The sequence below is a fragment of the Syngnathus floridae genome, chromosome 10 (genome assembly GCF_059516105.1).
Source record: "Syngnathus floridae isolate MCC-2025c chromosome 10, RoL_Sflo_1.0, whole genome shotgun sequence".
NCBI classification, from domain to species: Eukaryota; Metazoa; Chordata; class Actinopteri; order Syngnathiformes; family Syngnathidae; genus Syngnathus; species Syngnathus floridae.
In genome coordinates this window covers 12,938,841-12,960,000 of record NC_142422.1, presented here as the reverse complement: position 1 = coordinate 12,960,000, position 21,160 = coordinate 12,938,841, and the positions used below count along the sequence as shown (strand labels likewise).

General features: G+C 41.4%; 1 protein-coding gene and 2 long non-coding RNA genes across 4 annotated transcripts in view; 1 reads left to right on the top strand and 2 right to left on the bottom strand.

Annotated features, from left to right (window-relative positions):
• The window catches only part of erfl1 (Ets2 repressor factor like 1), a 50,146-nt gene that overhangs the window by 2,272 nt on the left and 26,714 nt on the right, over positions 1 to 21,160 (top strand). The window contains exon 2 of the mRNA XM_088388179.1: positions 231 to 364. The gene's annotated coding sequence lies outside the window, so the exon portion shown is untranslated. The remainder of the gene's footprint in view (positions 1 to 230; positions 365 to 21,160) is intronic.
• Positions 2,458 to 5,717, bottom strand: LOC148392577 (uncharacterized). The gene is made up of 5 exons (XR_015861063.1): positions 5,700 to 5,717; positions 4,904 to 5,008; positions 4,125 to 4,274; positions 3,964 to 4,050; positions 2,458 to 2,996 (listed from the first exon to the last, which is right to left on the bottom strand). It is a non-coding gene; the product is annotated as an uncharacterized LOC148392577 (long non-coding RNA).
• LOC148392576 (uncharacterized) lies at positions 7,394 to 15,399 on the bottom strand. 2 transcript variants are annotated; one of them, XR_015861052.1, is made up of 6 exons: positions 14,623 to 15,399; positions 12,881 to 12,997; positions 12,499 to 12,655; positions 12,084 to 12,173; positions 11,354 to 11,455; positions 7,394 to 7,411 (listed from the first exon to the last, which is right to left on the bottom strand). It is a non-coding gene; the product is annotated as an uncharacterized LOC148392576 (long non-coding RNA). The 2 variants fall into 2 exon arrangements; XR_015861051.1 differs by lacking the exon at positions 7,394 to 7,411 and adding an exon at positions 10,543 to 10,646.

Sequence of the window (21,160 nt, the reverse complement as noted above, 5' to 3'; positions counted from 1 at the left end):
AAATTCAAAGTTAAAATATAATTTTGTGATAACCACCTGAGTGATTTGAAAAAAATCTGTCAAACAATAACAGTAAATAAAAAACATCATTTGACAATAATTAATTTTTTGACACCGTCAAATGTAATTATATGTTTTTATGTCCCAGTTTGTGATCTCTGAGAAATTGAACGCATTGTTGCGCATTCATTTTAGTTTGACGTGCGTCTTTTTTTTATATATATATATAGAGACGCCGAAGTTTTTCGAGCCTTTGCGGACCGAGTCGCAGCGGCGAGCGCCAACTCGCGCGAGGCCGACACACGGCGGTCGGGCTTCGGCCTCAGGTGCATCGCTGAGGCGGGGCGACGGCGAACTCCAGCAGGTAGGGCAAACTTTCACATTTTCACTCGCTATTGATGGCGGCAAAATATTGACACATTCAAAAATTTCAAAGTAAGACGAGAGTTTTTGAAAGGGGAATTAAACCTGCTGGCACGAGACCATTCGCGTACAAAATTGATCAAATGTCTCTTCCAACCCCTCAAACATAATCAGAATGTATAAGAAACAACATTTTGTGGAATCAATATCATAACATCAGACATAAAGACAATTGCAAAATTGCACATGTAGGGATCAACATGTTGAATGTTGTTCAATATATATATATATATATATATATATATATATATATATATATATATATATATATATATATATATATATATATATATATATATATATATATATATATATATATATATATATATATATATATATATATACACGTATGTGTATATATATATATATGCATATATATATATATATAAAATCTTGAATATACTTCCATCTATTTTCTGTACCGCTTTGTCCCTACGGGGGTCCTTTGTTTATTAAGGAATTTATTGAGGTGAAGTTTTGTTTCGAGAGGTGGGGGAAATGTTTCTATGAAGGTGAACCTAAAAATGGCACACCTTCTTTTCCAGACTTTTTTGTCTGGTGGTTGGTGTAAGCTGAACGAGATGCTTCTGTTAAAAAATGACTGGCAAAATTAGAGTGACTGACTCAACTGACAAAAAAGAGAAGAAAGTCCAGTACACACTCCAAACGGTTCTTAAGTACCAAAGTAAAAAGTAAAGTGGCAATTCTCTTGCTTTCAATGATATTTATGCCAGGTCTATTTTGAGTCCCCCCTCCACAAAATGTTCAGTTGTATTCAGCTTCCTTCCCATTTTTACATTTAATTGTGCACTTCTTTTAAAACGTTTATCTGTATTACATTTTAATCATACAATTATGTTGAGCTTTTCTTCTATAGCCTGTTAATGTTCATACAGTGTATAATGTTACAGTGGCTTACAATTAGATATAATAAAAGACATGTTGCACTGAAATATTATAATAACGGATGAATGGAATAAAAAACAAATCAGTTTGTTTATCTTCGTGAAGTCATCGTGACTTTACCTTTCAAACTACCGTGAAAGATTCTGCAGTAGTATTGTTTTATTTGTAGAAGATAAAGAATATATGCCACCCAGTATTGTATTGTTGGTCTACCTGAGTTGCTGCACCCTTTGTTTTCAATCGTTCATTGCATATTTTGCAGTCTGTTAGCATTAAGCGAAGTAGATTTAACGCAGAACCGATGCAATTAATTTTAAACACACAATTTTCTTATGTCTGTTTTATGTTTAGATTTTGAGTAATCTTGAAGCCCCATTTTTGAAAAAGTGATCGCTATCCGCCAAACTGCTGCTTGTTATGGAGCTCACATGCCGCCATACGAAGGCGCTCTCGTTAGTGTGCAAAACTGTTTCCTGCGTAGATTCACGGCTGAACGCAATGTCGCAACCGACTTCTCAAAGGTGCGTTGTTGCCGGCAGCCATTCACGCTGAAAATGGGAGCCCTGAAGGCACACACACACACACACACACACACACGCACACACATCCTTGTTAACCTCCCTCTGCAGGACCCAAAGTACTTTACTGAGTAGTGGGGTCCACCCTTTCTAGTGGTCCAAGAACTATGAAAAAAATCAGGCAAGTCCCAAAAAAAATCTTGATATTAAAAATCACTTTCAATGAACACAATTCGAAACTTTTTTTTTCATGTCAGTTTTTCAGTCACATGAGGGGCCTGTTTCTAACATTCCGGCTTTGCGGGGTCCACATTTACACACATAAGATTTTTAGTCAGTTATGGGGCTCGCTTTTAATATTTCAACCTTAAGAGGTCCACCTATACACACATTATTTTTTTAGCCAGTTATAGAGCTTGCTGTTAAGATTTAAGACTTGTTAGGTCTGCCTTTATAAAGAGGATCTATCAAGTTCAACCCCAACCCTAATCTAACCCAAACATGCATTTGTGTGGACTTGATCATTTCAGAAAACCTAAAAATTTTGTTAGTGTGAATACTTTCATCTGGCTAAATATACTAGATATACATTGAAATGTGCATTCTAAAATACATTCTAAAGTCTTTATTCAGATTCTGGTCCATTTTCCTTGGTCACAGTCTTAATATTCTTCAATTTGTTCAGTCATATTGGTACATTTTAAAATAATATTTAAATTCTGCATTTTAGCTAACTATAAAGTACACAGGATTTACAAGTAATAATTGTCTTGAGTCAAAATTTTAAATGGACACATTACAAATGTAGCCAATGAATAAAGGAACTTATTTAATCTAACATTTATGAACAGGAGAAGTGGAGCATAAAAAAAAAATCACAAACAAATAGTGAACAAATGGTGAAACAGAACCAGCCATGTGTTTCTATCTCTGTTAAGGGAAGCTGTTTCACTCATATTTTCTCCTCATGGTGGTTATTCTCTTTTTGACAAAGTACTTAACAGCTCAGTGCTTGTGGTTCTGCAGCAATGCATTTCTCGCAGTCAAGCTTACCAGGAACCTGATTTGTCAATATATACTTCCTTGAATGTTTATTTACTGCAGCACATTCCTCTGGGGTCCAGCTTCTTTTCACAACTTTTCCGTTACCTAAGGGCATAAGAAGAGCACTTTTTAGTTTACAATTTAATTAGAACAAAATTGCATAAAGAATACATTCACTTTATGTACAATTATCCGACAATATAATTTAAATGAGATATTTTATAACGTCAACTATCTTTGTCAACAGTGATGAGCCTACAATAGACATAAGTAAATCAGTTAATATCTGAGATATTAATCCGGTCATTTAAGTTGCTAGGTGGTCTTCAGTGTCAGCTGTTTTGATATTAACAAAATTAAAAATAGATGCACAAAAGGGTAACATTAGAATGGCCCCAGTTTTGGTGGTGGGGGAAAGAGGTCTCTCATTTTCTTGACTACTTTTAAGCAGTTTTGCATTTGATCAGAATGTCACTGCTGGTAGATGAAGCAATTCCTGGACCCTACAGAGGTTGCACAGGCAGTCAAACTCCACCATGGCAGCACATTGGGATGCACCATTTCTCTGACAAAACCATTAAGAACAGATACAAGTTGTTGCAAAATCAGGGAAAATAAAAAATAAAAATCTGTGAAAAACTTTTTTCAGACAGTGTTTTACATGTATGGGGAATTTGCTTTGATAACGTGCTACACATAGACAAACAAAGATGATAAAAGTAAATTTGGAAATATATAGTGTGTAAAAAATTAAATGTGTCATGTATACATTACCCCTATTTAAAAATAGATGTAAACAAACATCTCACATATAATCAAGGTTAGCAATGACCTGTAGCTCACATGAGAAAGGATGGGTCAATTTTCATTTTATAACAAAATTCAAAAGTTTAGACCTTACATGTCTAAGAAAAAAAGTCAAGTGGTGTTTAATATATCTTGCTTGGGTCATCTAAATCTTAGTAAGCAGCATATGTGAGGATAATTAGATACTGATACAGTAGTAACAATTGGGCAATTTAAAAGCAACTGTGATAAAGTTATATATTGAAAAGGATTACTCTCAACTCACCTCTCTTTTTGGCAGACTTTTCATTACTTGGGCCACGAGATGCGGAGGTACAAGAGGTCACTTCTATGACTTCTGGGATCAGCCCATCTGAAATGATGATTTTAAAGTACAGAAAAAATACATACAGTATAGCAATATTCTAAAACAAAAATTAACTGCACCTGTATAAGAATGCTTGGTCAAATTTAATATACTCTTGTTTTGAGCAGATTGATTTGCAGAGGTACAGAGCAGTCCTTTTGGGAATCATTGTCAGTATCATCACTGTCTGAGTAGTCCACTTTGAGAAACTCCTTTGATAATTGATAGCTCTATGGAGGGAATTAAAAGAAATGTGTTGTTAGTTTCTGCAAGCTACTCTTATATGCTGTATTAATATAAAGACTAGAATTTCTTTGCTCAAAATAATTAAAATTTCTGTCGAATATCTTAACTGGTAGATGACCGGTGCTGTACACATCCTCTGAAATATGCCAAAACCTTATATCACATTCAATGCACAGGAAATTTTACATATAAAACATGGAAAAGGCTCCAAAATTTACAACAAAGAAGCCACAAGAAACCATATTTCAGAAATCTGTTATGTGTGTGTGAATGATTGGCTTTGTTGGAATAACCATGACAACCTTAAATCCATACGGAGGGCCGCATAAGTAGCCATATTTAAGAAATCTATTATGTGTGTGTTTGAATGATTGGCTTGGTTGGACCCCCATGGACGCATGTTTCAACAATCCATCTATAAGTGTGTGTGCCACTGGTTCGTTTGGGCCCTATGAGGAGAACCACTAAAACCGTGTGATCCAATGGTTGGCTGAATGCTGTTTAAGGTACCTTCTGACTAAAGAACAGCTTTCCAAATAAAAGCTGTAAACTAAGAGAACAAGAAAAGGTCTACAAAGTTTATTTCTTACAACAAAGTTTAACTGAATGGTACCTGTTGGCTGGCATCTTGTTTGATGTTATCATCAGGGTCAGAGTCCTGCCAAGTTCTGGCTGGTTCAGGCAGCACACCATCAACAGGAGCCTGAGAGCCTGTCACCTGGAATTAAAACCACAAATAACTTACCAACATCATACAGACACCACAAATGACAGACTGAAGACCTGTAGAGTTAAATCATGTGAAGTTAGTCCCCAAAACCAAACAAGCTTTTCTAACTAAAGTGTTCCAGTCAGTACTGGATGTCTAATCAGGTCCTATGACAGCATCTTTATGGATGTAGTGGAGCATCATTAAGCATGACACTTCAGCCATTTAGCTGTTGAGGATGTGTGGAACTATAGCTGTAATATAATCAGCCTCCATAATGTCCATAACCAAAATATGATCTAAAAACATGAGACAACCTTCGATCCATACGGAGGGCCCCACAAGTAGCCATCAGAAATCTGTTATTATGTGTGTGTGAATGATTGGCTTGGTTGGAATAACCAAGACAACTTTAGATCCATACGGAGGGCCCCACAAGTAGCCATCAGAAATCTGTTGTGTGTGTGAATGATTGGCTTGGTTGGACACCCATGGGCGCATGTTTCAACAATCCATCTATGGGTGTGTGTGCCACTGGTTCGTTTGGGCTCTATGAGGAGAACCACTAAAACCGTGTGATCCAATGGTTGCCTGAATGCTGTTTAAGGTACCTTCTGACTAAAGAACAGCTTTCCAACTAAAAGAACAAGAAAAGGTCTACGAAGTTTATTTCTTACAACAAAGTCTAACTGAATGTTACCTGTTGGCTGGCATCTTGTTTGATGTTATCATTAGGGTCAGAGTCCTGCCAAGTTCTGGCTGGTTCAGGCAGCGCACCGTCAACAGGAGCCTGAGAGCCTGTCACCTGGAATTAAAACCACAAAAAACTTACCAACATCATACAGACACCACAAATGACAGACTGAAGACCTGTAGAGTTAAATCATGTGAAGTTAGTCCCCAAAACCAAACAAGCTTTTCTAACTAAAGTGTTCCAGTCAGTTCTGGATGTCTAATAAGGTCCTACAACAGCATCTTTATGGATGTAGTGGAGCATCCTTCAGCATGACACTTTAGCTGTTTAGCTGTTGAGGATGTGTGGAACTATAGCTGTAATATAATCAGCCTCCATAATGTCCATAACCAAAATATGATCTAAAAACATGAGACAACCTTCGATCCATACGGAGGGCCCCACAAGTAGCCATCAGAAATCTATTATGTGTGTGTGAATGATTGGCTTGGTTGGAATAACCAAGACAACTTTAGATCCATACGGAGGGCCCCACATGTAGCCATCAGAAATCTGTTATGTGTGTGTGAATGATTGGCTTGGTTGGACACCCATGGGCGCATGTTTCAACAATCCATCTATGGGTGTGTGTGCCACTGGTTCGTTTGGGCTCTATGAGGAGAACCACTAAAACCGTGTGATCCAATGGTTGCCTGAATGCTGTTTAAGGTACCTTCTGACTAAAGAACAGCTTTCCAACTAAAAGAACAAGAAAAGGTCTACGAAGTTTATTTCTTACAACAAAGTCTAACTGAATGTTACCTGTTGGCTGGCATCTTGTTTGATGTTATCATTAGGGTCAGAGTCCTGCCAAGTTCTGGCTGGTTCAGGCAGCGCACCGTCAACAGGAGCCTGAGAGCCTGTCACCTGGAATTAAAACCACAAATAACTTACCAACATCATACAGACACCACAAATGACAGACTGAAGACCTGTAGAGTTAAATCATGTGAAGTTAGTCCCCAAAACCAAACAAGCTTTTCTAACTAAAGTGTTCCAGTCAGTTCTGGATGTCTAATAAGGTCCTATAACAGCATCTTTATGGATGTAGTGGAGCATCCTTCAGCATGACACTTTAGCTGTTTAGCTGTTGCGGATGTGTGGAACTATAGCTGTAATATAATCAGCCTCCATAATGTCCATAACCAAAATATGATCTAAAAACATGAGACAACCTTCGATCCATACGGAGGGCCCCACAAGTAGCCATCAGAAATCTGTTATTATGTGTGTGTGAATGATTGGCTTGGTTGGAATAACCAAGACAACTTTAGATCCATACGGAGGGCCCCACATGTAGCCATCAGAAATCTGTTATGTGTGTGTGAATGATTGGCTTGGTTGGACACCCATGGGCGCATGTTTCAACAATCCATCTATGGGTGTGTGTGCCACTGGTTCGTTTGGGCTCTATGAGGAGAACCACTAAAACCGTGTGATCCAATGGTTGGCTGAATGCTGTTTAAGGTACCTTCTGACTAAAGAACAGCTTTCCAACTAAAAGCTGTAAACTAAGAGAACAAGAAAAGGTCTACAAAGTTTATTTCTTACAACAAAGTCTAACTGAATGTTACCTGTTGGCTGGCATCTTGTTTGATGTTATCATCAGGGTCAGAGTCCTGCCAAGTTCTGCCTGGTTCAGGCAGCGCACCGTCAACAGGAGCCTGAGAGCCTGTCACCTGGAATTAAAACCACAAATAACTTACCAACATCATACAGACACCACAAATGACAGACTCAAGACCTGTAGAGTTAAATCATGTGAAGTTAGTCCCCAAAACCAAACAAGCTTTTCTAACTAAAGTGTTCCAGTCAGTTCTGGATGTCTAATCAGGTCCTATAACAGCATCTTTATGGATGTAGTGGAGCATCCTTCAGCATGACACTTTAGCCGTTTAACTGTTGAGGATGTGTGGAACTATAGCTGTAATATAAATCAGCCTCCATAATGTCCATAATCAAAATATGATCTAAAAACATGAGACAACCTTCGATCCATACGGAGGGCCCCACAAGTAGCCATCAGAAATCTGTTATTATGTGTGTGTGAATGATTGGCTTGGTTGGAATAACCAAGACAACTTTAGATCCATACGGAGGGCCTCACAAGTAGCCATCAGAAATCTGTTATGTGTGTGTGAATGATTGGCTTGGTTGGACACCCATGGGCGCATGTTTCAACAAGCCATCTATAGGTGTGTGTGCCACTGGTTCGTTTGGGCTCTATGAGGAGAACCACTAAAACCGTGTGATCCAATGGTTGGCTGAATGCTGTTTAAGGTACCTTCTGACTAAAGAACAGCTTTCCAACTAAAAGCTGTAAACTAAGAGAACAAGAAAAGGTCTACAAAGTTTATTTCTTACAACAAAGTCTAACTGAATGTTACCTGTTGGCTGGCATCTTGTTTGATGTTATCATCAGGGTCAAAGTCCTGCCAAGTTCTGGCTGGTTCAGGCAGCGCACCGTCAACAGGAGCCTGAGAGCCTGTCACCTGGAATTAAAACCACAAATAACTTACCAACATCATACAGACACCACAAATGACAGACTCAAGACCTGTAGAGTTAAATCATGTGAAGTTAGTCCCCAAAACCAAACAAGCTTTTCTAACTAAAGTGTTCCAGTCAGTTCTGGATGTCTAATCAGGTCCTATAACAGCATCTTTATGGATGTAGTGGAGCATCCTTCAGCATGACACTTTAGCCGTTTAGCTGTTGAGGATGTGTGGAACTATAGCTGTAATATAATCAGCCTCCATAATGTCCATAACCAAAATATGATCTAAAAACATGAGACAACCTTCGATCCATACGGAGGGCCCCACAAGTAGCCATCAGAAATCTGTTATTATGTGTGTGTGAATGACTGGCTTGGTTGGAATAACCAAGACAACTTTAGATCCATACGGAGGGCCCCACAAGTAGCCATCAGAAATCTGTTATGTGTGTGTGAATGATTGGCTTGGTTGGACACCCATGGGCGCATGTTTCAACAATCCATCTATGGGTGTGTGTGCCACTGGTTCGTTTGGGCTCTATGAGGAGAACCACTAAAACCGTGTGATCCAATGGTTGGCTGAATGCTGTTTAAGGTACCTTCTGACTAAAGAACAGCTTTCCAACTAAAAGAACAAGAAAAGGTCTACGAAGTTTATTTCTTACAACAAAGTCTAACTGAATGTTACCTGTTGGCTGGCATCTTGTTTGATGTTATCATCAGGGTCAAAGTCCTGCCAAGTTCTGGCTGGTTCAGGCAGCGCACCGTCAACAGGAGCCTGAGAGCCTGTCACCTGGAATTAAAACCACAAATAACTTACCAACATCATACAGACACCACAAATGACAAACTCAAGACCTGTAGAGTGAAATCATGTGAAGTTAGTCCTCAAAACCAAACAAGCTTTTCTAACTAAAGTGTTCCAGTCAGTTCTGGATGTCTAATAAGGTCCTATAACAGCATCTTTATGGATGTAGTGGAGCATCCTTCAGCATGACACTTTAGCCGTTTAACTGTTGAGGATGTGTGGAACTATAGCTGTAATATAATCAGCCTCCATGATGTCCATAATCAAAATATGATCTAAAAACATGAGACAACCTTCGATCCATACGGAGGGCCCCACAAGTAGCCATCAGAAATCTGTTATTATGTGTGTGTGAATGATTGGCTTTGTTGGAATAACCAAGACAACTTTAGATCCATACGGAGGGCCCCACAAGTAGCCATCAGAAATCTGTTACGTGTGTGTGAATGATTGGCTTGGTTGGACACCCATGGGCGCATGTTTCAACAATCCATCTATGGGTGTGTGTGCCACTGGTTCGTTTGGGCTCTATGAGGAGAACCACTAAAACCGTGCGATCCAATGGTTGGCTGAATGCTGTTTAAGGTACCTTCTGACTAAAGAACAGCTTTCCAACTAAAAGCTGTAAACTAAGAGAACAAGAAAAGGTCTACAAAGTTTATTTCTTACAACAAAGTCTAACTGAATGTTACCTGTTGGCTGGCATCTTGTTTGATGTTATCATCAGGGTCAAAGTCCTGCCAAGTTCTGGCTGGTTCAGGCAGCGCACCGTCAACAGGAGCCTGAGAGCCTGTCACCTGGAATTAAAACCACAAATAACTTACCAACATCATACAGACACCACAAATGACAAACTCAAGACCTGTAGAGTGAAATCATGTGAAGTTAGTCCTCAAAACCAAACAAGCTTTTCTAACTAAAGTGTTCCAGTCAGTTCTGGATGTCTAATCAGGTCCTATAACAGCATCTTTATGGATGTAGTGGAGCATCCTTCAGCATGACACTTTAGCCGTTTAGCTGTTGAGGATGTGTGGAACTATAGCTGTAATATAATCAGCCTCTATAATGTCCATAACCAAAACATGATCTAAAAACATGAGACAACCTTCGATCCATACGGAGGGCCCCACAAGTAGCCATCAGAAATCTGTTATTATGTGTGTGTGAATGATTGGCTTGGTTGGAATAACCAAGACAACTTTAGATCCATACGGAGGGCCTCACAAGTAGCCATCAGAAATCTGTTATGTGTGTGTGAATGATTGGCTTGGTTGGACACCCATGGGCGCATGTTTCAACAAGCCATCTATAGGTGTGTGTGCCACTGGTTCGTTTGGGCTCTATGAGGAGAACCACTAAAACCGTGTGATCCAATGGTTGGCTGAATGCTGTTTAAGGTACCTTCTGACTAAAGAACAGCTTTCCAACTAAAAGCTGTAAACTAAGAGAACAAGAAAAGGTCTACAAAGTTTAGTTCTTACAACAAAGTCTAACTGAATGTTACCTGTTGGCTGGCATCTTGTTTGATGTTATCATCAGGGTCAAAGTCCTGCCAAGTTCTGGCTGGTTCAGGCAGCGCACCGTCAACAGGAGCCTGAGAGCCTGTCACCTGGAATTAAAACCACAAATAACTTACCAACATCATACAGACACCACAAATGACAGACTCAAGACCTGTAGAGTGAAATCATGTGAAGTTAGTCCCCAAAACCAAACAAGCTTTTCTAACTAAAGTGTTCCAGTCAGTTCTGGATGTCTAATCAGGTCCTATAACAGCATCTTTATGGATGTAGTGGAGCATCCTTCAGCATGACACTTTAGCTGTTTAGCTGTTGAGGATGTGTGGAACTATAGCTGTAATATAATCAGCCTCTATAATGTCCATAACCAAAATATGATCTAAAAACATGAGACAACCTTTGATCCATACGGAGGGCCCCACAAGTAGCCATCAGAAATCTGTTATTATGTGTGTGTGAATGATTGGCTTGGTTGGAATAACCAAGACAACTTTAGATCCATACGGAGGGCCCCACAAGTAGCCATCAGAAATCTGTTATGTGTGTGTGCATGATTGGCTTGGTTCGACCCCCATGGACGCATGTTTCAAAAATCCATCAATAAGTGTTTGTGCCACTGGTTCGTTTGGGCTCCATGAGGAGAACCACAAAAACCATGCGATCCAATGGTTGGCTGAATGCTGTTTAAGGTACCTTCTGACTAATGAACAGCTTTCCAACTAAAAGTTGTAAACTAAGAGAACAAGAAAAGGTCTACAAAGTTTATTTCTTACAACAAAGTCTAACTGAATGTTACCTGTAGGCTGCCATCTTGTTTGATCCTATCATAAGGGTAAGAGTCCTGCCAAGTTCTGGCTGGTTCAAGCAGCGCACCATCAACAGCCTGAGAGCCTGTCACCTGGAATTAAAACCACAAATAACTTACCAACATCATACAGACGCCACAAATGACAGACTCAAGACCTGTATAGTTAATCATGTGAAGTTAGTCCCCAAAACCAAACAAGCCCTTCTAACTAAAGTGTTCCAGTCAGTTCTGGATGTCTAATCAGGTCCTCTAACAGCATCTTTATGGATGTAGTGGAGCATCATTAAGCATGACACTTCAGCCATTTAGCTGTTGAGGATGTGTGGAACTATAGCTGTAATATAATCAGCCTCCATAATGTCCGTAACCAAAAGTATGATCTAAAAACATGAGACAACCTTCGATCCATACGGAGGGCCCCACAAGTAGCCATATTTAGGAAATCTGTTATGTGTGTGTGAATGATTATCTTGGTTGGAATAACCAAAACAACCTTAGATCCATAAGGAGGGCCCCACAAGTATCCATCAGAAATCTGTTAAGTGTGTGTGAATGATTGGCTTGGTTAGACCCCCATGGACGCATGTTTCAACAATCCATCTATCGGTGTGTGTGCCACTGGTTCGTTTGGGCTCTATGAGTAGAACCACAAAAACCATGCGATCCAACGGTTGGCTGAATGCTGTTTAAGGTACAACAAAGTCTAAATGAATGTTACCTGTAGGCTGGTATCCTGTTTGATGCTATCATCAGGGTAAGAGTCCTGCAAAGTTCTGGCTGGTTCAAGCAGCGCATCATCAACAGAAGCCTGAGAGTAATTCAAGTAAAAGAGATTGATGCATCAATACTAGGAAAGAAAAACAAGAAATCAAACATTTTGTATCATATAACTAGTCTTTTAGTAAAATAAAAGTTAGCTTACAGAAATAAAAACTTGCAACATTTCAAAAGAAAAGTTGAGATGGAAATGTCTTTTTGAACGTCAAAGCACTAAATAAAAAAATTGTTAATTCCACAATCCTGATGAGTTATTGAAATATTGCTTCTGAGTGACTCACTAATATAGGGTATTTTATTCCAGTCTCTTTCTAGAATTCATAATTCTTGTATAGAAAATATTTGGATATACATACCACCAGTCATGATTCTGCCATTCAAAGTCAAAGAAAAATGTACTCTCCTTTTCAGAGTACTTGGTTGTTTGGCATTTTTCTGCCGACAGAAGTTGACCCCTGTATTCTAAGATGAAATCTCCTTGTTCAAAGGGCTGGGTAGCACACACGCCTCTTCCTGCAAGGACATTTTATATAAAACCATTGGTTATGAGAAAATATTTCTTTAAGATACACCTTTAACCAAATAATTGTGGTGTTATCTTACAATTTTAATACTAAGTTCTCGCTTAGAAACAGAAATACAACAACCAATCTGAATTTGATTGTTGTTTGTGTCATTTTATAAAATAAATAAACATATATACTTAATGGATAAATGGTCTAAAAATGAGTTTATTACCTTTTTGATCATCAATAAATCTTTCCACTAGTCCAGGTTTGTCCTTTGAGGATTGAATGTAAAAGGTTGCTTCATCAGCAGGCTTTTTTCTTGCTTTCCTTTTGGACATTTCTGTCTCTAAAAAATAATTCAAAACATGGCAGAGAGTACTTTAACAAGCACTCTATATTAATTTTAAAAGATTTGTAATCATCCACTGTATAAAGACTGAAGGAATAAGCCTGGCCTGAGAACTAACAGAACAAGAGTGATTAAAGAAAGAATATTTTTCTATAATCTTTTTCAGAAAATACTGATATATTAATGAAAATGTTTGTCGGTTTGAAGCTGAGCTTTGTTTCTTCTAACTAGTCACAGTTCCAACCAGATCCAAAAAAGGACTGAAACAGCCCTTTACCTAAGTGCAGGGGTGTCCAAGTCCAGTCCTCGAGGGCCGCATTCCTCCATGTTTTCCAAGTTTCCCTCGTTAAACACACCTGATTCAATGATCAGGCTCCTGCACAGGTGTGTTTAACGAGGGGAAACTCGGAAAACATGGAGGAATGCGGCCCTCGAGGACTGGACTTGGACACCCCTGCCTAAGTGGGTAGGTGTGTAGAATGCACACAGACTGAAAACTAGATGTACAGACACTAAATAGTGCAAAAGCACCATTTACCCCATTATTATTCAATTGGGGTACTCCACCCCACCAACAAGACCTCCCTAGACCCCCCCAAAGATCACAGCATGTAGTAATTCTACATGTTCACAGCTAATTTTATTATCTCAATAACAACAAGTAATGTCATGAGCTATTTCTGTCTCTACGTGGTCACTCTTCTACTTTCAGCTCTTCCTTGAGTCAATGTGTGTTGTGAACTGAATTCTTACAAACCCAAAAGCTGGACAAAAATATGCACGACATAAAGCTGACATCCTGCTGAGTCACGTGTAGGCATGTCAAGACATGTCTGTCAGCAGGCAAGAGTGCACAGGAAAACATATTACAAAAACCAGCAAAGTAGGCACATGTATCATTACTTTTATAATGCAGTAACTAGATAGTAACTCAAATACCTTAAATGAGAATAACTTGTAACTATAACTACCTATTTTTAAAAAACTAACATGGCCAACACAGCACAGCAGCGGTGCTGCATCCAAAGAAAAGTTATTTCAATAGTTTTACCAGTATAACTCATACTTTACAGGAGCTACCAACTCGTTTTTATTGTGTTTCTGTTTGAAAAGTGAACGTAGCATCCTGATTAGCGCTAGCTAATTAGCTAATTTCCGGATAGTTTTATTTGCGTCAGAATGCTTGTGTTATCTAAAGAAAGCATTCTTACATGATAGAAAACCACCGAGACATACAGAAGACATGCAGATATATCATAACACTGAGCTTTACCACGTGTTTAACGAGTTTTGAAGAGGTTTCGGCAATTACGGCCAGAGTCCGGTTCTGGGGTTAGCAACTATGAAACATTAGCACATCGAAATCACCCTGAATATAACACTGAGCAATTATACATGCTGTCGTTCTCTTTTACACCATTGTTTTTAAAACAACTGTAAGCTAAGATGAATGACAAGTTAAAAAGCCGGACTTTCTGAGGGGAAAACGTTACGCCATCCGAGTGGCAATATACCGAATCCGAAGCCATAATCATTGCATATAAACCCCTCGGGGTCTGGACAAAAAGCATTTCTACATCAGTTTCATGTACTTAGTATTTACATGCAGTTGATTTACTCACCGTGTATGTTGTGTTTCGATAGGAGCAGCGTGTCTTCGTCGCGGAGCAGTCTCAGCCTTGCGCCGTCACACGTAGCGAAGTGCCGTTAAGCCGGCGGTTTTAGCCGCATGAAGCTAACACATGCAATACCTGCTGATTAAACTAATATGTAAACTGATGGTAAAGAATAAATTACTATTTATTTATACCTTTATTTTTATGTTTAGAACATGAAAAATGCACGAGACAGTTTTTAAAATAAGCCTAATAGAATGAGCGTATTTTTATAAAGCAAACAAGTGTCATGAATATTAAATAACATGTAGATAAATTGCAATTGTAATGCAGGAATTTTATGTTTACACTATTATTTTAGCTGCTATGGTTACTAAAATAATAATTACCTGGTTTAAATCTACAGGAAATAGCATTTTATTTTCTTAATCAACACTCGGATCACGAGGTGCCCTGATTGGTTGAATCATACACACTTCCGGTAGTGTGTATACTTGCAATACCACTTGCCATGGTCGGGGGGACGCTACTGAGCACACACACTTCACACACACATTTCTCAACATTGCGACCATGTGGGGTAAGTGAAAAAAATTCGTGAGGCATGTTGTTAGAGCATTTCAAGCTGTTTTAGAGTGGTTTCCCGAGTGGGGTCCAGGATTTTGGACCCCACAACGACACAGGGCCCCACTTTGTTGGTGGGCTCCCTGTCTTCGGACCCCCCATACTAATAAAAACAAGTGCACACACACACACACACACACACACACACACACACACACACACACACACACTCCCCGAAGTCTTTCCTGCGCGATATGAGCCCCTCGGCTCGTCTTCAAATGTGCAGCTCGCTCTTCATTATTCAGCGCTCATTACAAGTTGTGCTCAGGTGCTGCTTTCTTCGCGACCTGTTCCACGTGGAGAAGATTGCTGAGGGAGGGGGCGATTTAACACCCCCCCCACACACACGCAAAAACCCACTTTGTTGTCTGCACCTAAGTACAAACTTGTACCCAACGATAAGAGTGTCAGCTTTCTATTTTTCTCCACCGTCGGCGTCATTGGCGCTTGGCGGAGTGGCTGCCGGGCGTGAAAGGTCACATAATCAATGGCGCGCAATTTGACAAATCCCCACCGCTGTCCTTATCGGCCTCGTGGGCATTTTGAAGCAGCACGAGGAGCGGACGCCGATATATGCCTTAATCCCGGAGCCAAGCTGCTGAAGTTTACCGTCAAACTAAACAGACAACAAAGAGAATGGCACATTGTGTATGTACAACAAACTCCTAGCTTAGCTTTTAGCCCACTGCTAGCTTAAGGCACAAAATGGGAAATGGACTTTAAGCACCTGATATTTGAGCACAAACTACAGCAACACTTCAAATGTACTCCGTCATACCTTCTTTATCCTCGGTGGGGAGCTGCGCTCTCCGTTGTCTATTTGTACTTCAAATCAAAATGGCTGACTTCCAGCCAATCTTACGTTGACACTTTCTTTGCCGAAAGCTTCCAGGGGGCCCTCTTGCTAGTACAGTCAACAGCTCTGAGCTGGATGGAAACAAAAGGTGTGAGAGCTGTGGAGGCATCGTGCGGTGTGTTGAGGCCACCTGCAGCTGAGTGCAACCAACAGGAAAATTAGATTTTTTTTTAAATCCCAGTCTTGTGCCACAACAGACTGGACCCACTTTTTTAGCATGCATTACCAAGTAACAACAAAATTGTATGTATGTGACGACAAGACGGCTCAGTGCTTGGTATGCTGTAAGAGTAGAATGACAGCATGTTTTTGCACTTGGTGAAGCAGCATGTGGCTCTTGGTCATTCTGAGAGGTTTGTAACTGAACACGCTCTGAAAACTACTGAGTCAAAAAAAATATTTGGGTAAAAAATGGGCCAACCCACTACTTATGTCAATTTGATCCAACTTTCTGGGTTGCTTTGTACAAAATGAAATAATAACTGAATTATTGTTTTGTTTTTGGACCCAGCAGTTTCAAAATTGTTTCTGTCAGCTCAAAGGTTAATAGAAGTGTGGCAGGATATTTGTACACTTGGTGAAGCAGCATGTACTAGCTCTTTAGCCAGGGTCATTTGAAACATTCTGTTCCGTATAAGTCTCAGTGAGGAAGAGAGCGAGGGCAGCGAGATGAAGTCAACTTGTCCCCGCTCAGTCATTAATCCGATTTAAGAGCAATTAAGGTGAGACTGATTCCTTCCTTGGCTAAGAAAGAAATGGATGACGAGGGCGGGAACAAGGAGAGAAGGAGGACAAAGACGAGTGGGCAAAAGACTTCACGTTTGATCGAGACAAAATCCCTGTAGAGACCAGTCTAGTTGATGTCCAAAAGGAGTCCGATAAGGTTTGGTGACGTCTCAATATTGTCCTTAGGTGTCAGAATGTGAACGCTTGTCTATATGTACCTTGTCTACCACTAGATGGCGCCACACGTGCTCTTTTCCGCCATCTAGTGTAAGACAATCATATTACACCCAAACAAACAAGTTAGACAAAAATAGTCCTGAACTGTATTTTTTTTAAAAATCAATCATATCGTTGGCGCCGTAAACATGGATTTGTTTGATAGTCGGTGAAAAAAGAAGCTTCAAAGGGAGGGCAAAAAAGTGAAGGACAAAGTGGTGCTTGAAAGGAAAACAATCCTCCGACCGCAATCCGTGTTCCCGATGTGTATCGCCCATGCCGTCGACACGGGGGTCCCTCCATCGCCACCGCCGTGTCCATGGGGAGATGGGGCGCGGTGATAGCCGAGCGTGGCGTGTGACACGGGCGCAACGGTACATAAATCAAAGGCGCACGTAGGCGCGCTCCCCGCGTTTATCTGGCAGCCGTGATAGCAGCCGACTCTGCATAGACGCGCGTGGCCATGCCTTGTTAAGTGCGAGAGTAATGTGGTGTCGTCAACATTGTTGAGGCCTTGCTTTGTTTCGAGCCACTCCATTGTTGGACCAAAAGTGAGTCGATACGCAGGCAAACGAAACAACACTGATTGTGAGCTCAGTCGTGATATTTCTCAGGTATTGTTTTCTACAGTTTCTAACTCCACTTTGTTTTGGGTGCAATTCCACTGTTGACCATTCAAAGTACTTGGAGCAAGCATATGATGGACAAAATCTCTGCACACTTTGGACATTTCATTTCCTCTTGGCTTGTCTCAGATCCTCACAGAGGATAAAGAATACATGAATGAGGACTGCTGAATGTTTCAACGCGTTGCTGTACTGTTTGTGTTCAAATCTCACTTGCTTCAAGGTTATTTATGCGTTTCGTCATTTGTTAGCATTGGCACAAAGCTAGTGGACAAAACGCTAAACGTATTTGCGTATGTATTCACTATATATGTGATCCGGCAGTATTGAGAGCTACACTGCGAGTGAATTCCATCTTTTTTTTGTTAATGTCACAAAGCATTGAGACAACAAAACTGCAGTGACTTTCTCGCCAAATGTCGTTCATCAGCTCAAACTTTTGAGCAGTGCTCAGCGTCTCATCTCAACCGGCTTTATTTTTATGTCCGGTTGAGTGGTTGTGGTGTCCGATTAAGAGGCCATTTAGCTGCTGTTGACAGGAGGCGGCGACTATCGACGGGGCCCCGCCGCGTTCGGCCGGCGACCGCTCTCGGGGCCCCGGCGTCCAAAGTGTTTTTGGCGTTTAATACACTGCAGTGGCGACTCCTTGCCTCGCATGCCACTGCCACGGGGATCAATATGCACTGGGTTAGTGAGAAATGGACCATCTGATGCACACTCAGAGGAGGGGGGACGAGGTGGGGGGCATGATGAGCTAGTGACAGAAGCAGTGGGGAGGGATAAGGAAAGATTTCAAGAGAAGACAAAAAGAGAGGTGTAAGCGACCAAGAGCATGATTAAAAGATGGCGTGGTGGAGAGAGACATTGAGCGGAAGAGGAGGAAGCAAAAAGAAGTGCATGGACGAAGGAGAGGAAGGAGGGAGAGGAAGGTGGGGGTCACACAGAGATGAGGAGGAACAGAGGGGAGGGAGGTAAAATTTCCATCAGGTTTTCAATTGGGGCCGATCAATAGTGTATTAGAGCTCACCTTGACCCTGTCCCCCCCCTCCCCTTCATTCCACCCGGCCCAGGCTAGTCTGCCTCACAGCGGGAGGGAGGGGGGGCAATCCAGACTCCCTTTCAAAGTGGCAGAAAATGGCACAATGGGAGCAAGAAAGAGGAGAAGTCAGTCGGAAAACGAGTTGTGAGAGCCCAACGCCGCATCATGTTGTCGTCTCCAGTACGCACGTCAGCTACTTTCTTCTCATGACGACCTGTTGGAAAAGTGTGTGTGTGTGTGGGGGGGGGGGGGTGTAACAAGGCTAGTGAGTGACTAAAGTTGTCTCCTCTCTGGACATCGTCAGCACGATGGTCGGATCTATTAATTGGCCGATATTAGTGCGTTTTGTGTTTTCAAACACAACATACAACACTGATAACATTCAAACTAGAGTTTGAGTCGGGACAAGATGAACGGTACGGTCCGCACCGCAATCCAACTGTCTATTGCTAGCTAGCAAACATATATGACTGGAGGCAGCGCAAATTGCTGCAAATGGTTGCATTTTTTTAGCAAGTCGACCTTGGCGCTCTCGTTACGACTCCCTGGATTGACTTGTCTGTCTTACTTGCATTTTATTTGATTCGCAACTTTGTTGCGGTCGTCTTTATGGCTCCTTTAAAGCTGCTTTTTGTGGCTTCCATCTTTACGAGGCGCGTCGGTGTCGCTCTCCCGAGGGCACTTGCGTCTGTCCGAGCCTTTTCTATTGCGCTTGTCTTCATTGGTGAAGTGGAGCCCATCACTGCACGCGGACTTTAGGGCAAGACACCCCGGACTGGTTGCCAACATATCGCAGTGTAGCAAGATACAAAAAAACATTCACACTTAAGGCTGGAAAAAATGTTTTTTCTTTACGGAGCAATTTTGTGAATCAATTGACTTCATTAGAGGAGCATCTTATGTTGCAGACCAACTTTTTGCAGTGTTATTTTCTTAAATTCATAGCAAACCATTTCTCAATTTAGAACATGAGATTCAAACGCAGAATCGCAGAACCGAGACGCGAATACACTCATCACGATGTCACCATGCTACATGCTGGATTTGCGATGTTACAAAAGCAAAGGTATTGAGAGACAGCCGTCACGTTTTAGGAAGAAAGTGCTTTCTTACAAATCCCTTTGTTAAAAAGCGTAATGGCTGCAAAGCATCTCCAATCCTAAGTACCGCCAAGAGTTCCAGAATCGCGGATCTGGAGAGCTTAAGTGCGTGGTGAGTCGACATTGTCAAAAAAAAAAAAAAGCTGCGACGTATCATGCTGTCACTTTCTATTGATTGCTTCTACCAAATGTTCTGCTGCTGCTGCTGCTGCTGCTGCTTCTCTTTTTTGTTGCGGGACTTCATTTGAACTCACACGCGTGCACGCAGACAGAAGGCCGGTAGGACACCCTTCATCATGGGAGGACAGCATGACTTGAAGGCTTGAGGGGACACAAACGGGGAAGGGAGGGGGGGGGGGCTTGAATAAAAAATTGATCCACGAATTTAGCATTTAGACACAGTTTACGAAGCCATATAGGGGCCACGAGGGGGTCGTGGGTGGGGTAGGGGGGGACACTTTACAATAGGTCGAGCAGGAAAAAAAAACCCAGAATTCCCGCCTTCTCCATCTATCTTTTTAGGCTGTGATTTAGCTGTTTAGACACTGGCTTGTTTGTAGACCGTCCTCATCTCCTTCCTCACATTTCCTAATGCTGTTCCTATTGTCACCCTGCATCCACACTCCAGTGCACAAATGCATGCGGCCCCCCCTCCCACGCACACACACAAAGTAACACACAAACTCCGTCCCACTCTCGCTGAGGGGGAGAAAAGGCAAGAAAAAAAGAAATCGATCGGCGGGGATAGCGGTGCGCGTCGGAGGATCGTATCTTGTCAAAATAATATATTACCCTCATCCCCGGCTGATCGATGCGGTGGATTAGGGACGAAGGGCTCCCTCGCTCTTCTCTCCACCCCCCCCCCTCGGTCCATCCCCCTCTTTTCCCTGCTTGCTGCAGTTTAATATTTACCTCCGTGAAAGAGCGGCGGCGACGGCTCTCAGGCCTAATTGATTCCGACACATGGGGCTCTGTGCTCAGGCTGCGGATGAGAGGGAGGCAAAGAAGGAGCTAGGGAAAGAAGGCGACGCTGCCAAACATCACGCGAGTGCTACAGGGAATGAGTGCAAAAGTGGAGGAAGAGGCAATGGCTTGGTTTCGGTGGCCAAAGATATACAAATAAAGCAAAATTGGTCTCTTTGGGCACCCCCGCCCCTTCCTCTTTCTGATGAAAGCCAGAAAATGTCCAATTTTGGGATGTGTCTCAAAAATGATATTCGGCAAAAATCCACTACTTTAAGGCGATTTTGGGGGATTTGATCAAGGCAGAGGCAGACAAATACCGAAACGTGTGCTTCATGTTGACACATTGTCTATTTTATAAGTGTACATCATCCGAGTAAATTCTCGTGAGAAC